We start from the raw sequence: 23,648 nt of genomic DNA, 5'->3' as shown, positions 1-23,648 counted from the left end.
TGGACCCCCTGACCTACCTATATAGCTGAAGGCAACAACAGTCCTTTTCTCTGCTTTCATTTTCTGACACATGACGCACCAATGACACACTCCCTCTGCAATCAGTCGAAACCTTGAATTGAAACAAGTCTTCCTGAACAATCTCATCATCGCATCCCTTCTGATGTCAGCTTCTCCATGAATTTGCCTTGCCATTCGGTGCAGCAAACAATCCGACAATAATGCCCTATCATCAGTTGACACCCAAATGTCATCATTTCCTTCCCCGCAGCCTGCTCTGACCCAACCCTCTTCTTTGTCTTGTGCAACTTCCATCCCCAAACGCCTCATGTCATTCATAGTGTCTGAAGCTGCTAACATTATATTGAGATTGGCAGCGACGGCTCGTGGAGGGAGTTACGGTGGGGCAGGAGGGCGGGGAGGGGGAGGGGCAGGGCGGAGGTTGCTAAAAACCGGCATATGGATAATTGCAGGTAAGTAAACAATTTAATTAATAAAACGAATTTCGTAGCTCGCACTGCATTGCATTTTGCGATGCAAGGCGCACTACGAAATTCGTTTTATTAATTAAATTGTTTACTTACCTGCAATTATCCATATGCCGGTTTTTAGCAACCTCCGTCCTGCCCCTCCCCCTCCCCGCCCTCCTGCCCCACCGTAACTCCCTCCACGGGCCGTCGCTGGAGATTGGTCTTCTGTGCACTCTCACCAGTATATTCTCCATTAAAGACACATGCAGTAAAGGCACAGTAATGTTCAACTTCATCAGCATATCGATTTGAAGTTGTTAGAAAATCATTCCCCTTTCCATGGGCTGCGCACTTGACAACAGCCACTTCCGTTGGCAAATGTAACGCTACCAACAGTTGTCTCACATAGTCCCCATTTCTTATAAGAGAACCAGAGGATGTCAAGAACCCTCTCTGAGACCATAGCTGTCCAAAATCATAAACCACACCGAACCTATATTGGCTATCAATAAAGATCGTGACTTGGATAAGTTCAGAAACTCAACATTCGTGTTTCAAGGCAATGATTTTGGCAATTTTTGTTTAGAATATACTTCCTGTAACCAAGCCACTTCCAGCACTCCAGAGATTGTACAGACAGCAAATGCTGCTTTTGGATTTTCTTCATTGTCTCTTAATCATGGGCCATCAACAAAAAGGACTTGATCGGGATCTGACAATGGCTCATCAACAATGTCATGTCTTGGTTTCGTACATAGTTCAGTGACATCCAGACTGTCATGGTCTTCACATTCTTTCCCATTAGCACTTGGAATGGGTGACAAGAAAGCAGAATTTAACAAAGAACATAACTTCAGGGTTAAATTTTCAGTGGCAAGAAGCACCTGCCCGTATCTTGTCAATCTGCTATTTGTCAAGTGCTGTGTCTTGGTTTTCATCATCAGAAGCTCAACTGAGTGTGGTACATACACTGGAAGAGGATGACCCAATATAATGCCCTCACATCGTTCAATACTGACACCTGTTGCAGCAACGGATTTGAGACATCCAGGCAATGCTGAAGCTACAGGATCTTAAGTAGCTGAGTAATGGGCCACTGGTCTATGGGTTCCTCCATGTGTCTGGGTCAGTACAGCTGGAGAACAACCTTCCCTCTCATGGCAGAACAGCGAAAACACTTAGTTGTAATCATGCATTCCTAAAGCTGGAGCGTGTCACAGGCATTCTCTCAGCTCCAGGCAGGACAGTCGACAATCGTTATCCCAAGGCACCGGATCACACACATCCTTGTGAGTTAGCACATGGAAAGATTTCGCCATCGGTGAAAAGTTGGCAATTCAATGTCAACAATAGCCGACAATTTCCAAAACCATTCTGATCTTGCTTTACTAGTCGGATTCATCTTCCTGATCACCTCCATTCTTCCTGGTGACACCTTCCTCTTGCCCTTTTCAATCTGATGGCCCAAGTACTGCACTTGGTTACAGAGAAAAATGCCTGACATAGACCAATCATGGTTAACCCTTCATCATCACAAGGAATCTGGAATGGAATCACAGATGGATTCTATACCACGTGACAATATGGAATCACTATGCTGTTAATTTTCCTAAGGTTTTGGACACTGCAATATTTCCCACTAGGTTTCTGCAAACCCATAATACGAGAGGAATTGTGGGACCCTCTCTGTTTTGTGGTCCCCGATGCCCTCTCGCACCCAGGAATCGTAGGTAAGAGGTAACTGCACTCTCTTACAATGAGAGGCACGAATCCAGCTCTTCTGACCTTCCACCCTCACTGCCATCCTCGTTGTGATGAGGGCCAGGTAGGGACCTATCCATCTTGGCTCCAAGCTACCTTTTCTTTGAAAGCTTCGTATTAACGTCTAGTCACCAGGCTGAATTGTATGCCCAGGCCCCTCAGGTATTGAAGGCAGTGCCTCGTGTATCTGTTGGTGAATAGAACACAAGCTTTTAGTAAGTTCATACAAATAATCAACCAATAGAGGATAATCGATATCTAAGAATTTTATGGGTCTAGGGTCACCCCACACATTCGCTGGACAACCGAAAATTACCTCCTAAGGAGATAATCCTGTCCTAAAATGGGCTGTCATTCTAGTGGACAACAAAGCAAGGGGTGATGCATCTGGCCAGTACTTTCCTTCACTTTTGCCAACTTTAACTTGAGAGTACCATTGTACTTCTCAACTAAACCTGCTGACTGGGAGTGATTACCTGCATAGCATTTTTGCTGAATATGCAAACTGTCACATATCAGTTGCATTAATTTGGCATTAAAGGGAATTCCATTGTCACCCCAAATCCAATGAGGCAAGCTGTAGCAGGGGAACAACTCCTTAATAAGAGCCTTTGCCATGGCAGTGTTTTCTTTCCTACGGAATGCCTCAATACGTTTGCTACCACCAACAAGTATTTCAAATTATTGACTTGTGGTTATTCTAAATAATCTATTTGGAGTACCTTAAAAGGAAAGGAAGGAGGTACAACATTGCAAGAAGGAATAAGGGGTACCCTTCGCAGGATTGTGTCTTAGACAAATCAAACAGTATTTCACCAAAATGAGTAGCAACCTTTGAAATATTATCATTTCAGCACACAGGATCTAGCAACTTACCTATGCCCTTGGCGCTAAAACGAGCTGGAACATGTGCCATAGAAACTACAGGAAGTATGTATTCACCTGGTAACATCCATCTCTGTTTCTCAGACAGATCAGTCCAACATCCCTCAACACCTAGACGCCCAGTTTTTTCTGCCACACTGCTAATTCTTCCATTGTTGCTTCACTCTGGATCTCCTTGACATTTTCTAGTGTGTCCTCAAACATCCCATTCTCGGGCACCCACATAGCTGGGACCACCACAAACATCTTTTTCATTTTAGTTCTAGCTATCTCTGTTGCTGTCTGATCTGCAAATGCATTTCCTTTTCCCACATCATCAGTAATTATTTTATGAGCCCTGCAATTTACTATTGCCAGTCATTTGGGATGAGTCAAAGCTTTCTAAAGCCTCTCTATCAATGGACCATGTTATTTTTTGGCCCCGTGTTATGTCAAGAATCCTCTCTCTGCCCAGAGGCGTCCAAAATTATGGGCCACCTCAAAGGCATACTGGCTGTCAGTATCAATATGGACAGCCAGTCCTTAACTTAACTTGCATGCCCACAGAAGGGCTACCATCTCCGCAGCCTGTACTGATTGGTAAGGAACATGTGACGTCTCAACTACAGTGCACAGTGTGGTAATAGCATATACCGCTGTAGTGGTGTCATCTGACAATTTGGAGCAAGAGCCATCAACATATAGTTCCCCTTGCAGGTCAGATAAGGGAACATCAGTCAGGTCTACCCGTCCCTTCATCTCTTCGGCTATGCGAAACAAACAATCTTGGATGTCCTTGTCCCCTTCTTCCAAAGGGAGGGGTAGTAACATTGCTGGATTTAGTGTGGCACAGCTTTTGCTAGTAATATGAGGTGCAAACAATGTCAGTTCATATCCAGTCAGACAAGCAATGGTAAGATGCTATGTCTTTTTTCTATTCAAAAGTACATCCATAACATGCAGTACCATTACTGAGAGATCGTGATTAAGAACGAGCCCTGCGACTGCCGGATAGAGGCAGCCGCAGCTCTCAAACAGCTCGGGAGGGGTCTTTCGACAGAGTCAAGCGTGGCAGAAAAAAAGCACACAACCTCTGCTTACCTCCAAAGGCTTTTGTTAACACAAAGAGCGCACACCTAGCCGCTTCATGTGCGTACAGCACAAAGGGATTCTTGTATTCTGGCGTGCCAAGCACAGGTGCAGAGCAAAGTACAAGTTTTAATTGTTCAAAAGCATGCTGACATTCATGTGTCCAGGGCAAGGGTTTATGCACATATTTTTTGTGGTTAGGTAAAGCAAAGGCTTTATTAATAAAGAATAAGCTGGTATCCAATGTTGACAATACGAGGTGATGTTTATGAACGCACGTCCCTCCCTTTTAGTCACAGGGACGGGCATCTTAACAATGGCATCAACCTGTTCAGGTGTTAACCTCCGACCCTTTTACAACAGCAGGTGACCTAAATAGGTGACCTGCTGTTGTCAGTTAGTCAGTCAAAATTAGTTTATTCGGTAATTCAAAGGGATAAAAGCATTCTACACAGTAACACAAAAGTTTAAAACATAGTATGACGTTAGTTAATAACAATAATATTGCACTGCTAACATACTCAAGGATGACAAACAGTTTAAAAAACATCTTTAAAACCCGATTGTTAAAAATTTATTGTTATGAACTAGGTCATGGGAATCACTCTCACTTTTTTCCTCCTTATTATGACTGCTGCTGTGAGGAAACTTGCTATGTTAAAGATTCCACAGACAGCATCTATAAATATATTAGTGCTGGTGACCTGCTGTTGACAATATTGGAATTTAGAGAGGGACACTTTTTGTCCATTTTTTGCCAAATGCATTTACAATTTTAACGGGGTATTCCGACACCCGTCTTCAGTGTCGGAGGCTATGAAAATTTCATCTACATATTGCAATAATACATTACCTGTGGGATTTAACAAATCCAATCGTAATACATTTTCACCACAAATTGATGTCAACAGAAATGGAGAATCTACAGAAAATAGTCCAACAGTCAAAGCAAGAGGTTTGGAGATGGGGCTCACAACTGGAATGCCTGAAAATCCTACTGAGACATTATTAAGGCCAGTGAATGAGAAACAGAGCTATTCATTGCACCTGTATCCACCAGCAAATTCTGTGTCAAACCATGTAGGTCGGCTGTAACATAAGGACGACACTGATCCACAGGAATCTCGACTGCTCCCTTACCCTGTCCCTTGCTTTCCTAGCTATAGGACATCCCTGTGACTCGGGATCATCAAAATAATTCTGATCCGACCGACCCCCTGAGGATGCATCCCCTTGAGACTCATTTCAGCTACCCTCAACACGACCTCTTCCATTCCACCCCCTGCCACTCGGTACTACAACTTTCTGTAACAGTTATAGGCACTTACTTCACCAATGCCCTTCCTTTTTACAATACGCACACTGATTCAGCCCCAGTGGCTCACCACCTCTACCGCATCTTTGAGATCTCTGAGCTGGACCAGTACCCCGATTCCTTCCAGATTTCGTTGCAACTTGCTGCAACAATACCTTTGTCTTTAAATCCTTATTCTTTTTCTCCACCTTCTCCTTCTCCTTATTTTCTCAATGTTCGTTATATTGAGCCGTGCTCAACATCACTGAAGGGGAGGAAGTCGTCAATGTGCTCTCAGAGGTTTGTAACGGAGCTCTAATTTCAGGAATTAGGTTTGTAACAAACCTGTTAACAAACAAACAAACCCCACCTTCCACTGACAAATTCTGCCCACTAAAATCCCAAAACACCCCTTCAAACTGAATAAAAAAATCAGACACACTCTCCTCTTTTTTTGGCGACATGCCGTCAACCTATCCCAATCCACTCATCTGGGTGGAATAAGAGAATGCATGTAAGTAATACCACAATTTGGTAAAGCAAAATTCTCAGCCATAGGTTTGTCACCAGGCTTCCGCTCCTTACCCCATGCCTTAATCTCGTCCCTTGTGCCACCCAATTCCACTCTGTGACCCTGTGTATGCACCTGCCTCCATATATCTACCAGCACTAACAGCCCAAAAAACATCTCCATATCTGCTAAGGTCATAACTGACGAGGAGGCAGCCTCTGTTAGTTCCTTATAATATGCAGTGGGATTTTTTCTGGGGTTTGGTAACTGACTCTTAAGAGCAAGTACCTCGCTTCTCTTCCACGGGGCATAGAACCACTGCTCCTGAAAATAAGCCTCCACCCGCTGCTGAGTAACAACATTCAATACATTACCCTGCTCTGGAATTTCAGGGTGGTAAATCGGATGCATTTCCCTCATCGGAAACTGAGATACTGGAATCGGAGTACTGTAATATAATTTTGCCCAATAACTAAGTAATGTCCCAACATTACTATGGACTTCTGCAGGGGCCATACCAGCGGAATATACATAATCTCGAATATCATAAATAATTTGAGGAGCTTTACCTCCAATACACTGTTCCCACAAACCAATCAATGTAGTTGACAGAATTTGAAGTGCATGTTGTTGCACAAATGGATCAAATTCCTTCATCACACTCCATATATCTTCCAAACTATAAATCACATTCCGACCCATCTGTGCTGCCTGAATTGCAACTATTTTTTTTCTTACTCACCCACATCAGATCGAGTCATTGCCTGCTCTAATCGCTCCAGTGCTGCTGCCCTATTTCTGCCATCCGACCCTCGCATTGGTGACCCAACACTACTCATTACTGTGGGTGACACATCCAAGGGAAACGCAACAGATGCAGGTGACACAGGTGACAGTGTCAACAATGGCTGTGTGGTAGGTGTAAGAAAAGGAGGAGAGATGGAAACAGAAACAGCTGACACTGCGGGGGTGCCTACAGTCACTGTACCCAATTGACAAACTGTAGGGGATACGGATATGGTTGGAGCCGAAGCTGTTGGGGCCATGGAAAAATCCAGGAAAGGTGTGGAAACATCAGAGGACAGGGATGATGCCTTTTCAGGAACCCAGCCAAGGTGACCGCTAGACGAGGAGCCGCCCGATCAAACATGCGGGTCAGCTGTGAGAACCAAGCTCGATCGTGTGGGGATCCCCGATCCACCCATCCGACAAGACACAACCCCGACTTTTACAACTCTACTAAGGGCGTGATGGGTCACATGGTGGGGTCACTGTTCGGGCACCAACTGAAGGAAGTGACCCAATTAGGGTCACCCGGGTCACTCTCGAACTCCTCTAGCCTTCCAAGAATAAAAAGTCGATTACGCAGTAGAGAATATAAGCAAACTAGTTTATTTGTAAAATACATGGCAGTGGAGTCAAATCTGACCAGCTGCCTATGATGGCTGACCAGGGACTGACTTTAACAAGCATAAAGTTACATTATGTATGTTGCAGAGTCCACAAAGACCCACCTACCATGGAAAAACATGGCTAGGTATTGTAATACAATAGGGGTACAAAACAGAAATCTCGATTTCGCAGCCTGGTGCGAGCTATCTATATTTCAAGGTTGTCTGGCCTATCCTCCTCTCTAGACAGTGGAAGAAGGTCTTGATCTAAGAGAAAAGGCATGCGCTAACGAGCTAACATGAGCATTGATGAAACAAAACTTACCAAGGACCATTTCCGGTAAATGAGCAAACAACAGTTTTGAATGTGCAAGTAAAAGTTTCGATTGTAGCAGAATGTGACGGGGTCAAGAGGAATCGGCAATAGGCGGGTCTTAGTTTTAACAGGTTTTATTATGTTATACAGGTGATCAGTACACGTTTTCCTTAAGGATGTATTCCGTCCTGGAGATCTACTTCTACTGGGCCGCCTGTGATGAAGTTCAGATGGATCGAGTCGGCAAAACCCTTCGGGACTCCGTCGGGGCTTTTTGTCTGGGTCCGTTTTGACTCTCGGATTAAACAGACAGAAATAGTCTCTCGTGAGATGGGTGCTTTACATATATATATGTGAAGGGAAAAGGAGTGAGGACACAATAACCCGTGTAACACTCTTTGCTACGGACTGCTAAAAGTGCAAGGTAGTGCTTGGGGAAGGGTACACCAGGACAAGGAGGTATCAGGATTAATTAGGCGAACCGCCCTTACATCCCACCCAGTTCCGGATAGTTTTGCGTACCTGAGTTAGCCACACACCTCCCCTGGATGTGTGGCTGGGCTACTCGTAAAGACGTTGGCCTCCTGGCTTCTCGTCCGCTCTTGATGCTGCAACTTCGCCATACTCCGGTCCTTCCATTCTTTCTGCTTCCACGTCGGTAGACCTCCGTTCCTCGACAGGTTCTCTCCGTACGCCCTCTTCTCTCCGGGTGAACAAGCACACCTGGTGTTGTCGTTCCTCCGTATAAGACGTCTCCGCCTCATCATACAGCCCCGCCCATTCCTCTGCTGTCTCCTCGTTAAAGGGCAAGTGTATCTCCTCGTTCTCCTGTGTGCTGGCTTTGACATTGATGTTCTGTGAAGGGTAGAAGAGGGGTGTTGAAGGTGGAAAAACGTCATGCAATGTCTCTTGATTATTTATGGGGTTATCCTGTACTGCTACTCCGTTACACACCTCCCCCCTTAGACACTCACGATCGGATAGTGGGTGACATGATACAAAATCTGCCCCGATATTGTCCGAACCTTTGCGATGATGGATAGTGAAGTTATAGGGCTGCAGGGACAAAAACCACCTCAGAACCCTGGCATTGTTTGATTTGTTGCGAGCCATCCACAACAGGGGGGCATGGTCAGTATATAGTGAAAATTTGTGTCCTTCAAGATAGTATGCAAGTTCCTCTACCGCCCATTTAATGGCGAGGCATTCTTTTTCTATTGTTGCATACTTCAGGTCACGGGGAAAAAGTTTTCTGCTTATGTATAATATGGGATATTTATGATTGTCCGACCCCATCTGAGAAAGTACTGCGCCAATGCCATAGTCTGAGGCGTCGGTGTGTAAAATAAAAGGTTTGGAGAAGTCCGGAGATGTAAGGACCGGGGTAGATGTGATAATCGACTTCAATCTATGGAATGCATCCTGCATAATAGTCGTGGGTTTAATGGGTGTCGTTGATTTTCCTTGGTGTTTCAGTGAGTCAGTGAGGGGGGCAGCCACGTGAGCAAACTGTGGTATAAAGCGCCGGTAGTATCCAACCAACCCTAGGAAGGCCCTCATTTCCTTTCTGTTCGTAGGGAATGGAGTGTCAGCTATGGCCCGTATTTTCTCTATCTGCGGCTCAATAACTCCATGTCTGAGCAAATAGCCCAAGTACTTCACTTTTTGAAAGGCTATTTTAGATTTTTTTGCATTGATTCTTAATCCGGCGTTCTCCAAGACTTTGAAGACAGTGTGTAAGTGGGATACATGTGTGGACCAATCTGGGCTATAAATGACAATGTCGTCAAGATATGCCGAGGTGAAGTCAGTCAAACCTTTCAAAACAGTATTCATGAGGCGCTGAAACATGGCGGGGGCCCCGTGAAGGCCAAAGGGAAGTACTGTAAATTCAAAGTGCCCATCTTCAGTGAAAAAAGCAGTTTTCTTCATGTCTTCCTCTTTGAGGGGCACTTGCCAATACCCCTTCGTGAGGTCCAGCGTGGTGATGTATTGGGCATCACCCAGTTTCTCAATAAGTTTGTCTACCCGTGGAATCGGGTATGCATCAAATATGGAAATTTCATTGAGGGCACGAAAATCCATGCAAAAGCGCCGACTCCCGTCGGGCTTTGGAACCATGACAATGGGGCTCGACCAGTCGCTCTTTGAGGGATGGATAACCCCCATGTCCAACTTGTCGGTGATTTCCTTTCTGATGGCAGCCCGTATTGCCTCTGGAATTCTATAAGGGCTTATCTTTACTCTTTTACCGGGAGATGTATCTATACAATGCTCAGCCAGAGTTGTTCTACCTGGCGTGTTCGAAAACAAGAAATCATGTTTCAACAGTATGTCCTGAAGGTCTTTTTGTTGCTGTTCATTAAGTTCATCGTTCAGGATCAGTTGATCCCGAGTAGAGGAGTGTTGTTGCGGATCTGATACCATGTGTACCCCTGCAGGCAGTGGGCCTAACCATTTCTTGACCAAATTCATGTGGTATGTTTGCTGTTTGTGCAGGGTCACCTGCAGTTTGTAGCTTGTTCTCCCAATCGTTTCAACCCCTTTATAGGGTCCGACCCATTCAGTTCAAAATTTCTGTGTGGAGGAGGGGAGAAGAACCAGAGTCCAGTCGTTTACGTTAAGTTGTCTCCATTTTTTTCCTTTATCATAGGCCGTTTTCTGACGTCTTTGACTCTCCTCCAGTTGAGTTGAAGCCAATACTCTAAGTTTCCCCAGTCTGGCTCTCAGATTTCGGGCATAGTCTAGTGTGGCGGCCATTTCCTCCAGAGTCTCATTCTCCCATGCATCTCTGGTCATCTCCAGGAGAGAGCGAGGAAGCCGTCCATAAAGTAGTTCGAAGGGGGATATTCCCATACTGCTATGTTTCTGACCCCTTACGGTATACAAAGCTAGGGGCAGCATTTGGTCCGAGTCGGATCCGCTGACTTCCATCATCTTCCTGAGGGTCGATTTCAGAGTGCGATTATAACGCTCTACCAGACCGTCCGTCTGAGGGTGGTATACAGGGGTACGAATCTGGTGGATATTCAGGTTGTGGCAAATTTCTTTCATAAATTTCAACACAAACGGCGTGCCCTGATCCGTTAGGATCTCCATGGGGAATCCCACTCGACTGAATAACTCAATCATTTTTTTACCAACTTATTTAGACGTATCGGTTGTTAAAGGAAAAACCTCGGGAAACCGTGTGGCATAATCGACTATCACAAGTATGTGTTGGAAACCTTTTCTAGTCTTGGGCAAGGGTTCAATAAGATCCATTCCGACTCTCTCGAATGGTTTACCAATAATAGGCAATAGCTGTAACAGGACCGATGGTGGTTTGGTCATGTTTTTCTTCTGACATATCCCGCATTCCTTGCAATATATAGAGGTGTCCTTATATATTCCAGGCCCCAAAAAATTATTGAGGATGTTTTGTGTAGTTTTCTCAGTACCTGAATGTCCGGCTATTAAATGACTGTGGCCGAAAAATAATACTTGTTCCCGAAAGGATACGGGTACTAGGAGTTGGAGAGGATCGTCTGGTTTTCCTTGCCTATAAAGTAGATATTTGTGTATCACGAATTTGGGATATACATTGATATTCTTATCCTGATTTTCATGAGCCTGTTCCCAGGCATTGTAGAGGGTAGGATTGTTGATTTGTGCGAAACGAAAACTTTTATCCATGACCCATGGATCTGGGGAGAGTAACGCTGGAAATGGACGATGTTGCTTGTCTGTGGATCCAAAACATCCTGAACCCCGTTCAGTGTCATCCAGAATGTTTAGTTCCTCAAAGGTAGGGTATGATATGCACTCACAAATCAGTTGTGCTACTCGATCACCTTTTTTTCCTTGAAACTCTTTTTTTCCAAAGTTAAAAGGGATGGATCCAATATTTCCTCTGTAGTCTTCATCAATGACTCCAGCTCCTACATCAATGAAATTTTCGCCGCCAATCCAGACCGTGGCGCGAGTCTTCCGTAACAGCCTGTGGGAACAGCAATTTGAATGTCGGGTTTTATCAGTGCTTTTTCTTGTGCAGGAATTATGTAATCATAGGCACTGTATAAATCATAACCGGCTGCTTTACTGGAGCCTCTAGTTGGAGTAGTGGCATTTTTAGACAATTTTACGAAGCGTAAGACAACAGCATTTGCTTCTTTGTAGTTAATTCCTTTTGAGTCTGTTTTTTTCAAAAAATATCTTGGTGTTGAATGTATGGATCCTGGTCCAAAGTCTTTTTAAGCATTTGTAAATACCTCGGGTTATCTGTCCCTATAATCAAATCTTCAGGGAGAGTATCGAGGACTCCCACCCTAATAGTATGAGGTTTTCCCAGGGTGGGATGGATTGGTACATCGGCCAAGGGGTAAGGTTTAATATCCCCGTGTACACACTTGATATTTACTTTCTCTTGGGGAATATACTGATCAAGGGGCACCTGCTGGGATTGGATAACTGATTGCCGACAGCCTGAATCTAAGAGTGCTTGTACAGATGAACCATTCACGTTAACACTTACTCTGTATGAACCTCCCATTTCTGCAGAATAGAGTACAGCTCGGGCAGATAGCCCGCCTCCATCGGATCTTCTGAATTTCTTCTTTTTGGGCATAACCAGGCGATATATCCCCAGTTACCGCAGTCGAAGCACTGTGGTTCTGATGGTCCCGCATGTTCTGTTCTCCATGTGCGGGATCGTGGAGGGTCCACTGGTCGTGGTAATCGTTTTTCGGTTTTTGGATTTGGTTTATAAGATTTTTCATAATCCCAACTGGGATTCTTAGGTTGAGCTCGGGAAAATGTGGAAGCCATCTCGACGGCTTGGTTGGTTGTCAGATTATGGTGTTGTCTAAGCCATTTCTGAGTGGCATAGGGGAGAGCCTACAGGAATTGTTCAAGGTACATACGATCTAGTATTTCTTCTTTACTACTGGTTGCTGGAGTGAGCCACTTATCGGCTGCCATTTTTAGTCTAACAAAAAGAGTTTATGGATTTTCTCCGGGGTTCCCTCTCTCTTTTCGGAATCGCAGTCGATAGGCTTCTGCGTCGAGACCTAGGTGGTCTAATATTATTTTCTTTATGTCATTATAAGGAGTATCTCAGGTGGGGTTGGCTACCTGGTATGCGGTCTGTGCTTCACCTCCTATTAACGGTGTTAGGAAGAAGGGCCACTTACTGATGGGCCACCCGCATGCTCTAGCGGCTTGTTCAAAGTTCAATAAGAACGAGTCGGGGTCTTCTCCAGGTTGGTATTTTTGGAGGGAAACACACTCCCACTCAGTCCATGGGGGAAGAACTTTGGTTCGTACTTCTAATGCTTTCTTCCATATCTCTTGGTCAGCTTGTGCAGATGATAGTTGTTGTTCTACAACCCACTCAAGTCTCTCTTGACCCTTTACTAGTTGCTGGACGACTGTTTCCATCTTTTCTATACAGATGGTGTCGATGCCCGCATTCTCCACCACTGTGACGGGTCAAGAGGAATCGGCAATGGGCGGGTCTTAGTTTTAACGGGTTTTAATATGTTATACATGTGATCAGTACACGTTTTCCTTAAGGATGTATTCCGTCATGGAGATCTACTTCTACTGGGCCGGTTCTCTCCGTACGCCCTCTCCTCTCCAGATAAACAAGCACACCTGGTGTTGGCGCTCCTCCGTATAAGACGTCTCGCCTCATCATACAGCCCCGCCCATTCCTCTGCTGCCTCCTCGTTAAAGGGCCAGTGTATCTCCTTGTTCTCCTGTGTGCTGGATTTGACATCAATGTTCTGTGAAGGGTAGAAGAGGGGTGTTGAAGGTGGAAAAACGTCCTGCAATGTCTCTTGATTATTTACGGGGTTATCCTGTACTGCTACTCTGTTACACAGAACATGGCGTCTTTTCTAACTAAAATGGTGGCACAGATGTCAACCTAATTAAGATGCCATCTTTATCAACTGATTACATTTTATACACAATATGTAAATATGATGTACTAGCCATATAATGCTAATATAATATAGGGTAGAACATGAATAAAATGTTTAAATTCTATCACAAGGCATCACTCAATCAAATCATTCCCACAATCAAACATTCCACATGCATCCTGTTAATACTCACCCCTCTGCTGATCTCGCCACACGGTCCAACTCCGTCGGACTCCGCCAGATTCTGTTTCTGTCCTCTCTCGATCATTGGGCTCTAGTTAAGGCTTTTGGGGTTCTAGACTCAACATATGCAAATTCTAGATTCTCCCCTCACTTCATAAACTAACCATCGTCTACTATCAACTGAAAGTAGGTCATTTCTAATCATTCTAGAACACTTCTAGAGACACATTCGGATGGATCTTTTTAGCAGCATGGAAGTGTAAAGGGAAGAAAATTATTGGAACACAGTCAAATTAATCCATTGTTTTCTAATACATAATAACCAAAGAAAAACTAATGAAGATAGTTAAGGATATTACAAAGCCAAAAATAGCTAAACATATACACACCTCAGCATGAGGGTAATGAAAGAAAACAGCATAAAGCCAAATCTATGCACCCAATTTAAACTGTACAACATAAACAGGATGATTAGCTTTAGAAAGGGGATACAAAGCATAAAAAATCAAGAGTCCAAGTTTCCCTGTATAGAGGGTTGGGGAATGAAAAACATTAAAAATTTTCACTACTCTAGCACTATGATGACATCCCAACGTTAATGAATAAGTATTTCTATTCAGGAGAAAAGATGCCAGTCATAGAGTCTTTCTAAGAAGTCTCTTTCCCGTTGAGATTGGTCAAACAGCATGAGGCCAATATCCCAAGAGAGCTTGTTCTGAGATGCTCCCTCTCCCAAGCCAAGGAAATAATGTGGGTATTATCCCCAACTCCAGCAACCTGTTATCCACAGGTAAAATTCCCATAGTGTACTTCCCTTACCCCATCCACACTGGGCACAGCCAGGAGCGTACTTTTCTTCTATGTTCTGCATTTACATTCTTTGCGACAATTCGTCCTAGGTTCCTGTGAGCAGTTGGCCTGGAATATGCTGTCCACTAATTAAAGTGGACACCCTGTACCAGTCCAAAAAACTCTTATGGTTATTTAAGAGGCCAAAGATAACCTTAGAAAGCTATCCAAGTGGTGGCTGTGGAGAGCAGCCTCCAAGCTTAGTCTTGAAGGGATGTTAAGCAGCTTGTTTTACCAGAATGCAACTGTATAGTATTGGTTAAATGAAAGGATAACCACACAGTAGTTATAATAAACATGTATTTATTGATATAACACTCTTTAAGTACGACACAGTGTCTTCTGCACAAAGATACTCACAAAACACACAATACTGTAGCACAGAAACAATGGTAAATAGCACTAATAAACAGTGGGCTCCAGGGTGAGACCAAACCATGTACTAAAATAGTGGTATAAGAACGACGACTTAAGTCAATACAGTGTCTAGAGGAAGTAGAATATTTTGGACCCCAAGGAACCACCCAAAGTGAGTAAGTAGGTAAGCCACGGAGGACGGGTGCAGTGTGGGAAGACGACCACATGCTACATAGAATTCTATGGAACAGTCATGGTTGAAGTTTTAAAGTTTAAAGATCCTTCCCCGTAGACTTCGAAGAAACCCTGTGGAACTTAGGAGGTTGGAGAGCCAGCCCACCTGTGGCTTCAATAGTACCAGAGTCACCTATCCCAGGGAAACCGGTTGGTCAGAATCCAAAGATGAATTCTTGCTGAAGAGTACCTGAAAGCAGAGGGTACAGAGTCTGGGTCAATTAGGAGTGACCAGGGGCTCGGTAGACGAATGCCCAAAGATGTTGGGTGCTTCAGGTGCTCTGCAGCCACCGGGAAGAGGAGACATTGAGAATGCCCAGGAGCCAGATGCAAGCTGTCCCACAAAGGATGTTGAGTGCTGAGGGGTCAGTGTCCAGCAGGTGCACCAACAAGCCTTAGCAACTTAAACCAACACAAAAGGTCGGAGAAGGTTACGGTTCAAACCAGCAAGGTCCAGAAGACTCACCAAACAAAGGGGAGCCAGGGCAGGCCTGAAGCAACCTGGGTAGCCAAGGAAAAGCAAAGTTGACCCTCAAGGGGACCCACAGGCTGGAGGCACAGGAGTCCCATGGGGACCTCAAGAAAATGCACAAAGCAACAGCCCACAGAGCACTCTGTGAGAGGAGGCCAGAGTTTTTTGAAGGAAATGTTGCCAGCAATTGGGGATACTTGGAGACCAGTGCACTTGTTCATAAAATGCCAACAAGCATATGCACTTGCAAATGAACAAGGTGCACAGGGGTACAGGTTTTGCCACCCCCACAGGGGGTTCTGACCTCAAACTTGGTGAGAGGGCATCTCGGCCCTCGAGAGACTTAGAAACCTACCTCCTGTTTTGCTGAAGACTACATAGTCTATAGGAGCTCAGGAGCAGCAGACTGGTCAATCGTGATGTGGTGCTTGCAGTTGCAGGGAATTGACACCTTCACTCCAAGGGAGATATCTTCAGTTGTCCTTCATGCTTCACAAGTCCTGCATGGAGCCTGTATGGTGCACAGGCACAGACGATGCCTCAGACTGAGAAGGAGACAAAGTCGGGCATAAACAAAGTCCATCGAAGTCCAGAGTGTCCAGACGGTCCAGGTTCAGTGGTTTCTGGTTCATAATCTTGTCTATGTCAAATCTACGATCCAACATCCAGGGAAGCCCCTTTATACCCACTGGAGATGGTTGGACCGATTCAGGGTACCCTCCCAGTGGAGGGTCTGGACAGTAAGAAGGTTACTCCGATGTCCTTTGTACAGTCTCGTGCCAGAGCAGGAGCCAACGGCTCCCAGGACTGGTTTGAACTGGACTATGTACAGGGGCACAAAATGTGCCCCTAATGCAGACTTTCGGTTGCTGGCAAACACACCCTCCCAGACCTAATACACTAAATCCTGTCTGGGTGGTCTTCACACCTCCTTGTGACACAATGCCTATTGTTCTGCCTTCCGCTGCTTGAGCTTGGCTCAGCATCAGGAGGGCAGAAATGTGTCTCTGATCAGTAGTAACCATTTTGGGCTGCCCGGGACTAAAAGGCTGGAACTGGGAACACCAGGGACCTCACAAAGCTCATTTTTGAGGGGTGGAATCATACCTCCCACACCAGTTACCAGCATGGGGGTATGATTGCACAATGTTTTACACCAAACATGATGGGGTTCCTTTCATCTGTTTTAGAGTTGGTCATCACGCTGTCACATAATGCCCCTTTATATGTCGTAAATGGCTGCAGTACTAACAACCCAGGAGAAGGTGCTCCGTAGGTTGCAGGGATGTCCTGCTCATGCAGTGGTACCCTCTCACTTAGAACCAAGCACGCTGCCTTCAGGATTGTCAAGGCCTGCTATAGGGGTGTCTTATAGGTTTTAAGTGTAGTGACCCTTCAATATAGTAAACCTATATCTAAAGTAAGTGTTGCATGTACCACCTTACACAGGCTGCAATTGCAGACCTGTAGCTCCATTTTGCATGACCACTCATGAGTGACATATACATGCTTCAGCACATGGGAGGCTTCTGGGATACCTATGCCCTGGGTACATGGGTACCATATACTAGGGGCCGATAAGGGTACCCTAGTATCCAATATAGAGTTTACCTAAGTACACATAAGAACAATTTAACGAATAAGCAGATAGACTGTGGTCCTGATTAGCAGGATCGCAGTCAGACTAGTCAAAAACAGTATCACATGAAGCAAAAAGTGGGAGTAACCATAAGAAGAACATCCTACTTTCCTACACAACCCCCCACATGTAAGGAGAGGAGACTAGCCTTGTCCAGTTGAGTCTTCATTTTCTAAGCGGAAATATCTGGAGAACTCATCTGCATTGAAATGGTTACTCCCAGGTCTATGTTCCTTTTTTTTTTTTTTTTTTATTTGAGCAGGTTCAAAGGGTACATAAACAAGAAAAAAACATAAAATATACAAGGATTTTACAGAAATAAGATAAAGTAGCAAAAGAAAAACAATTTGGAAAAGAGAATTAAGAGCTTATAATACATTATTATTCATTCTACACAGATATATTAAACTAGATTAAAAAAAAAATACTGAGTTACCTAGATCGTTTCACAGTCATTTCATATAAGCTCTCATGTAACTAAAGTATCTAAATGGTTTTAGGGAGAGAATATCTACAGAGAGGGCTTTTGTATAGTGATTTCAAATTAGGAGAGTTATTGATTCCTGTGATTCTCATACCAGGTGGCAATTGGGGCCCATATCTGTTCATCTAGTAATCTCGATTTTTTACCTCTGGTTCTATAAATTGCTATTTCTTGTTTGTATATACCTAGCAATCTGTTCAACCATCCCTGAAAAGTAGGGGTGTCGGGGTCTTTCCATCGTGCTGCCAGGATAATTCTATAAATCAAACAAAGGTTAACTATACCAACATCGGCTGAAACATGTTGACCAATCACTTCTTCACTTAATGTTATTGGAAGCAGACCATCCAACTTAGTTGGCCTTGTTTACCAACACATTTTTAACCTTGCCCTTGATGATAATCCATTAAATCAATTTTTGATACATACAAGGCATTTTTAACTCACCACCTCACTCTGTTCACTTAACTCACCACATATCCCTCACATCTTCACATTACCAGCTCCGCAGCAAATCTGGCATTGTATCACACTGGGGTGACATTCGGTCACACCCAGTGGGGCCCGATGATGAAGCATGTCACCGACCAGGTCGGTGAGTGAGGGCTTTCTAAACAAACCTAATGGGCTTTGTTGGTTTCTTGTGCTCTCTTACTTTTGTATATAAAAACCAAGAAACACTCTTTTGTTGTTTTTCCAGGATAATTCTATAGACAGCTGTACCTACATATATAGCCAAGGCTTCTTTATAGTTATGACCTAGGGAGTCGTCGTATCCTAGGATAAAAAGAGTTGATGATGCTCTTACTTCATGTCCGAAGATTTCGGCCCAAAACTTAACAATGCACTTTTTTATCTCGTCAAGCTTTGGGCATTCTGCGAACATGTGAATGAGATTAGCTGGTCCTAATGAGCATTTTGGGCATTGATCATTTGCCCTTTTCCCCAGGTGAATAGCTTAGAAGGGGTAAAGTATAGGTTATATATTGTTTTGTAGGTTTGAGCTTTTAAATTAGAGGCCAGCAAAACTTTAGATGATAAGTGTAAAGACATATCTATATCGATATTTGCATTATTCAGCTTGTTGACCCAGTTTGTTTCAATATATCCAATATCATCAGGATGATTTCTTATAAATAAATCGTAAATATTGCCTATTCTAGTTGTCTGTTTACCTATGAGATCTAGAAGTGGTATGGTTTTTATGTCTATATTTGATATCGACTGTCTAAGGGATGTAGTAATTTGTATGAATTTTAAGTAGTCTGTGCGAGGGATCTGATATTTAACACAGAGTTCTTCAAAAGTAGTTTTTCGTTCTCTGCCTAGGAAATCACCAACTGTTATAAGGCCTAATGTCTCCCAACGCCTAGATGTGTTGTCGTTGTGATAGAGTGGTAATATTGAGCTCTGCCATAAGGGTGTATATTTAGTATATCTTTGTATTGTCAGTGTTTTGGTAGTTCTTTTCCAAATTTTTAGAGCATCTGTAAGGATTTTAAATTTCATCTTTTTAAAGTAAGAAGGTTCCACTTGCCTTAACATTAAACCCCTGGCTTTGTTACCCAACATTAATTCATAAATTGAAGGTATAACCTGGTCTCGACTGGTGTCCCTGGAAGCTCGAGCTGTAAACAAAATGGTCATTTGTTGTAGGAGGGTTGCCCATAGATAGTATGTTAGGTTTGGAATTGCTAGTCCGCCTCTAGAGTATGGTAGTGTTAGCTTAGGGAGCGCTCTCCTGATTTTGCCGTAATTCCAGATGAACCTAGATATCGCTGAATCTAAGGTTTTAATTGTGTCGCTGTTAGCTAAGAGAGGAATTGCGCGAAACATATATAAAATCTTTGGAAATACATTCATTTTAATGTAATTTCCTCTGCCAATTATAGAGAGGTGAAGATTATTAACTCTAGGTAATTCTTCTTAATTTTTTTAATAAGTGGGTCATAGTTTAGTTGATTGATTTCACTAATTTTTGGCGAAATATTCACCCCCAAATATTTTGCATTATTGACTCTATATTGGCTGACAAAAGGCGTGTTCTCAGTACAGATGACCATCGTTTTATCTCTATTCAGGGAATATCCTGAATATAGACCAAAGGATCGTGCAATTTCGTCAATCTCAGCAATTGCCTCTGTGGGATTTGATGTTACTACCGCCACATCATCGGCGTAGGCGAATACTTTAGTGCTATGTATGCCTACTTTAATTGGTTCGATTATGGATGAAGTTATGAGTTTAAGGATTAATGGGTTGATATATAGGGCAAAAAGCAATGGGGAGCACAGGCATACTTGCCGCGTGCCTCTCTGAATGTTGATATATTCAGACTCGCACCCGCCTACCATGACCTTTGCCTTAGGATCAACATAAAGGGCCTTAATAGATTTTATGAAGACCGGGCCAATGTTGTTTGCAGCTAATATCTCCCAGAGGAATTGCCATGAGACCCGGTCAAAGGCCTTCTCTGCGTCTAATAGGATCATCGACATCCGGCCTCCCTCTACTCCCATGATGTCGAAAAGGGAGATGATTCTGTGAGTATGGTCTGTCGTACTTTTGCCTGGTATAAAGCCATGCTGCCAGGGGGAGACCAGATGTTCGATGATCCGATTTAGGCGATTGGCAAAGATCTTGGCATAAGTTTTTGAATCCGAGTTGATGAGTGATATTGGTCGGTATGAAGTTGTTTGTTCCGGTGGTTTGTCTTTTTTTGGGAAAATGGCTATGTTGGTTTGTTTCCATGATTCGGGGGGTTTACCATGCCATTGTATCCCAAGAAAAAGATCGTGAAGAAATGGAATAATTAAGTTACCGAGTATTTTATAGAGATCTAATGGAATTTTGTCTGGCCCTGCTGCTTTTCCTGTAGCTAGTTCTGATAATGCTAGTTCTACCTCCAATCTAGATATTTCTTTTTCGAGATCTTCTCTTGTAGCTGCATCTATGGTTTTACCCAGATTTGTCTCTATAAGCCAGTTATTCAAAAATTCTTTGGTATCAGATGTTGACTGTCTGTCTTCATTTTGGTATAGTTTCTGATAGTAATCTTGAAATGAAGCTGCTATACCGTCCTGTGTAGTATATTTCTGTCCCCCATACTCAATACTTTGGATGGAATTACGCGATTGCGTCTGGCGAGTTCTAAGTGGCAGATATTTTCCTACATTTTCTCCAGTTTCGTATATTTTATTTCGATTTACTTGGAGAATTTCCACCGCTTTTTGTGTAAGGTCGCTATTAATCTCGGCTTTTAGGACTAAGATCTTACGGAGGGTATCTTCCGCATGCCCCCCGAGGTGTATCTGATTGGCATGTAGATGTTCTAAGTTTATTAATTCATTTGCTAATTAAGCAGCTAGCATCTCACGCTCTTTTTTACGAGTCGCTACAAAAGTAACAGTTTCCCCCCTCAGAGCTGCTTTGTAGCTATCCCATACAGTCAGCCTAGATGCACTATATTGATTAAATTCAAAAAATTCCTTAGTCCATTGCCTTATGTGCGTTATATATTCCTGATTGGCAAGAAGTTTACGATCAAATGACCACTGGGGATAAACTTTCTTATACCTGGAAGCTTCAAATGTTAAGGAAAGTGCATTGTGGTCTGATATCGTCTTGGGGGCTTTAGATATGATAGCGTTTAGGGCAATATTAGCAGTCGACAATATGTAGTCTATACGTACGTATTTGTTGTGAGGATATGAAAAATACGTATATCCAGGATCGCCTTTGTTCTTTAAAGTCCAGATGTCTCTTAAATTGTGACTGGCAATCAACTGCTGTATTGCCCTAAATACTTTGGGTTTACGCCCTGTGTACGCATACTGGGATTGTCTATTCTGTGTATGGCCCATCGTTATGTTGAGGTCCCCACATATTATTAGCATGTCTGCCCATGATGCTAATTCTAGTTCTAGCTCAATAAACAGAGTGGGATCATCAAGGTTTGGCCCATAAATCGAGCAGATGGTGATACCTATATCGAGTTGGATAATAGTCCACCTGCCATGAGGGTCTGCCTTTTTGCGCGTTGGTCTAACCAGGTTTGCCCTTGCTAGGATGGTAACTCCCCTGATCTTAGAAGTCTGTGTAGTTGAAACCAAAATATTAAACCCAGGTATTTTTAGTTGTTCTATTTCGCCTACTGGAATGTGAGTTTCCTGTAAGCATATAATGTCCCAGGAGCTTTGATATATTATTTGGTACAGTTGAGCCCTCTTCCCCTTATCATTAAGCCCTGCTACATTCCAACATCCTAGATTTAGACTCCCCACAGTGTTCTTCCGGAGATTAGACAATATGTAGTATTATTTGAATTCATGCTTTGAACCACACTAGTTATGCTATTTACCAGACTGATAGTATCCTTTGGCCTGCTCGTTTTACAATGCTTCCCCCCCCCCACACCCCCACCCAACACCCGCAACCAACCCCTCCCCCCTTACAACCCCCAAAAAGGCAGCTAGACTCCATATGAGTCTATGGCAGAGGTATTCAAACTTTTCCAGGTTGAGCCCCCCAGCTGAATTCTCCCAGATGTTGGGCCCACCCACCACCCGACCGAAACCTCGGGAATCCGGCACACCACATGATCGACTGCAACGCGCACACCACGGGCCATATCCGGCAAACAATGCTCAACACAACAAGAGTGCCTAGCAAACTGCAGGCCTGTGAGTGGGTGTGGCGAAACGACAGAGGCGTACCACACAGCTCAAAACACAATCCTCCAAGGCCAAGGAAGTCATCACAACCCTCCCCATCCATCATGTACACCTTGTCATCCACCAACTCCCCCTCTATTCATTCCTTCCCTCCATCTGTGCCCCATCCACATCCAAACCCCTTCAACCACTTGCAAACCCATCCACCATCCATCCCTCCATCCATCATCTCACCCATCCATCTCTCCATCCACCCCCTCACCCATCCATCCATCATCCATCCATCCATCCATCCATCCCTTCACCCAATCCATCCCCTCACCAATCCATTCACTCTTCCACCCATCCATCCACCCACTCATCCATCCAACCACTCACCCCTTCACCCAAGCTATCCTCCCACTCATCCATCCACTCCTCCATTCATTCATCCATCCACTCCTCCATTCATCCATCCACTCTTCCACCCATCCATCCACTCCTCCACCCATCCATCCAGTCACTCATCCATCCAACCACCCACCCTCTCACCCATTCAGCCATCCCCCCACCCACTCATCCATCCACCCAGTCACTCATCCGTCCACCCACTCAACCCCCACTCATCCATCCACCACCCCATCCATCCCTCCCGCTCTCCACCCTCCCCCACTCATGCATGCACTCTCTGACCCATCCATCTCCATGCTCCTCTCCTCACCCATCTATGCACACACCTGCCCATCCACTCTGCCAATCATTCATCCATGTCCTCACTCATCCATCCATCCATCCATCCTCCCACTCTCTCTCCATTCCCCCCTCGCCCAGCCACCCATCCCTCCATCCACCCTTCACCCATCCACCCACCCATCCATCCACTCATGAATCCATCCATTGACCTCTCACCCACCCCTTCACTCCTCCATCCATCCCCTGTCCATCCACCCTCCTCAATCACCCATCCATCCCCACATCCACCCCTTCACTCATCCATCCATCCATTCATTTACCCCTTCACCCATCAATACATCAATCCATCCTTCCTTCACTTCACCTCTCTCATCCATCCACCCACCGACTCGTCCACTATCCACCCCCCATCGATCCATCCACCATTTCACTGATCCATCCATCCCTCCACCCATCCATCTACCCTTCCAACCATACACACAT

Source organism: Lissotriton vulgaris, chromosome 4_1 (genome assembly GCF_964263255.1).
Source record: "Lissotriton vulgaris chromosome 4_1, aLisVul1.2, whole genome shotgun sequence".
NCBI lineage: Eukaryota > Metazoa > Chordata > Amphibia > Caudata > Salamandridae > Lissotriton > Lissotriton vulgaris.
Note: the sequence above shows the minus strand (reverse complement) of the source record.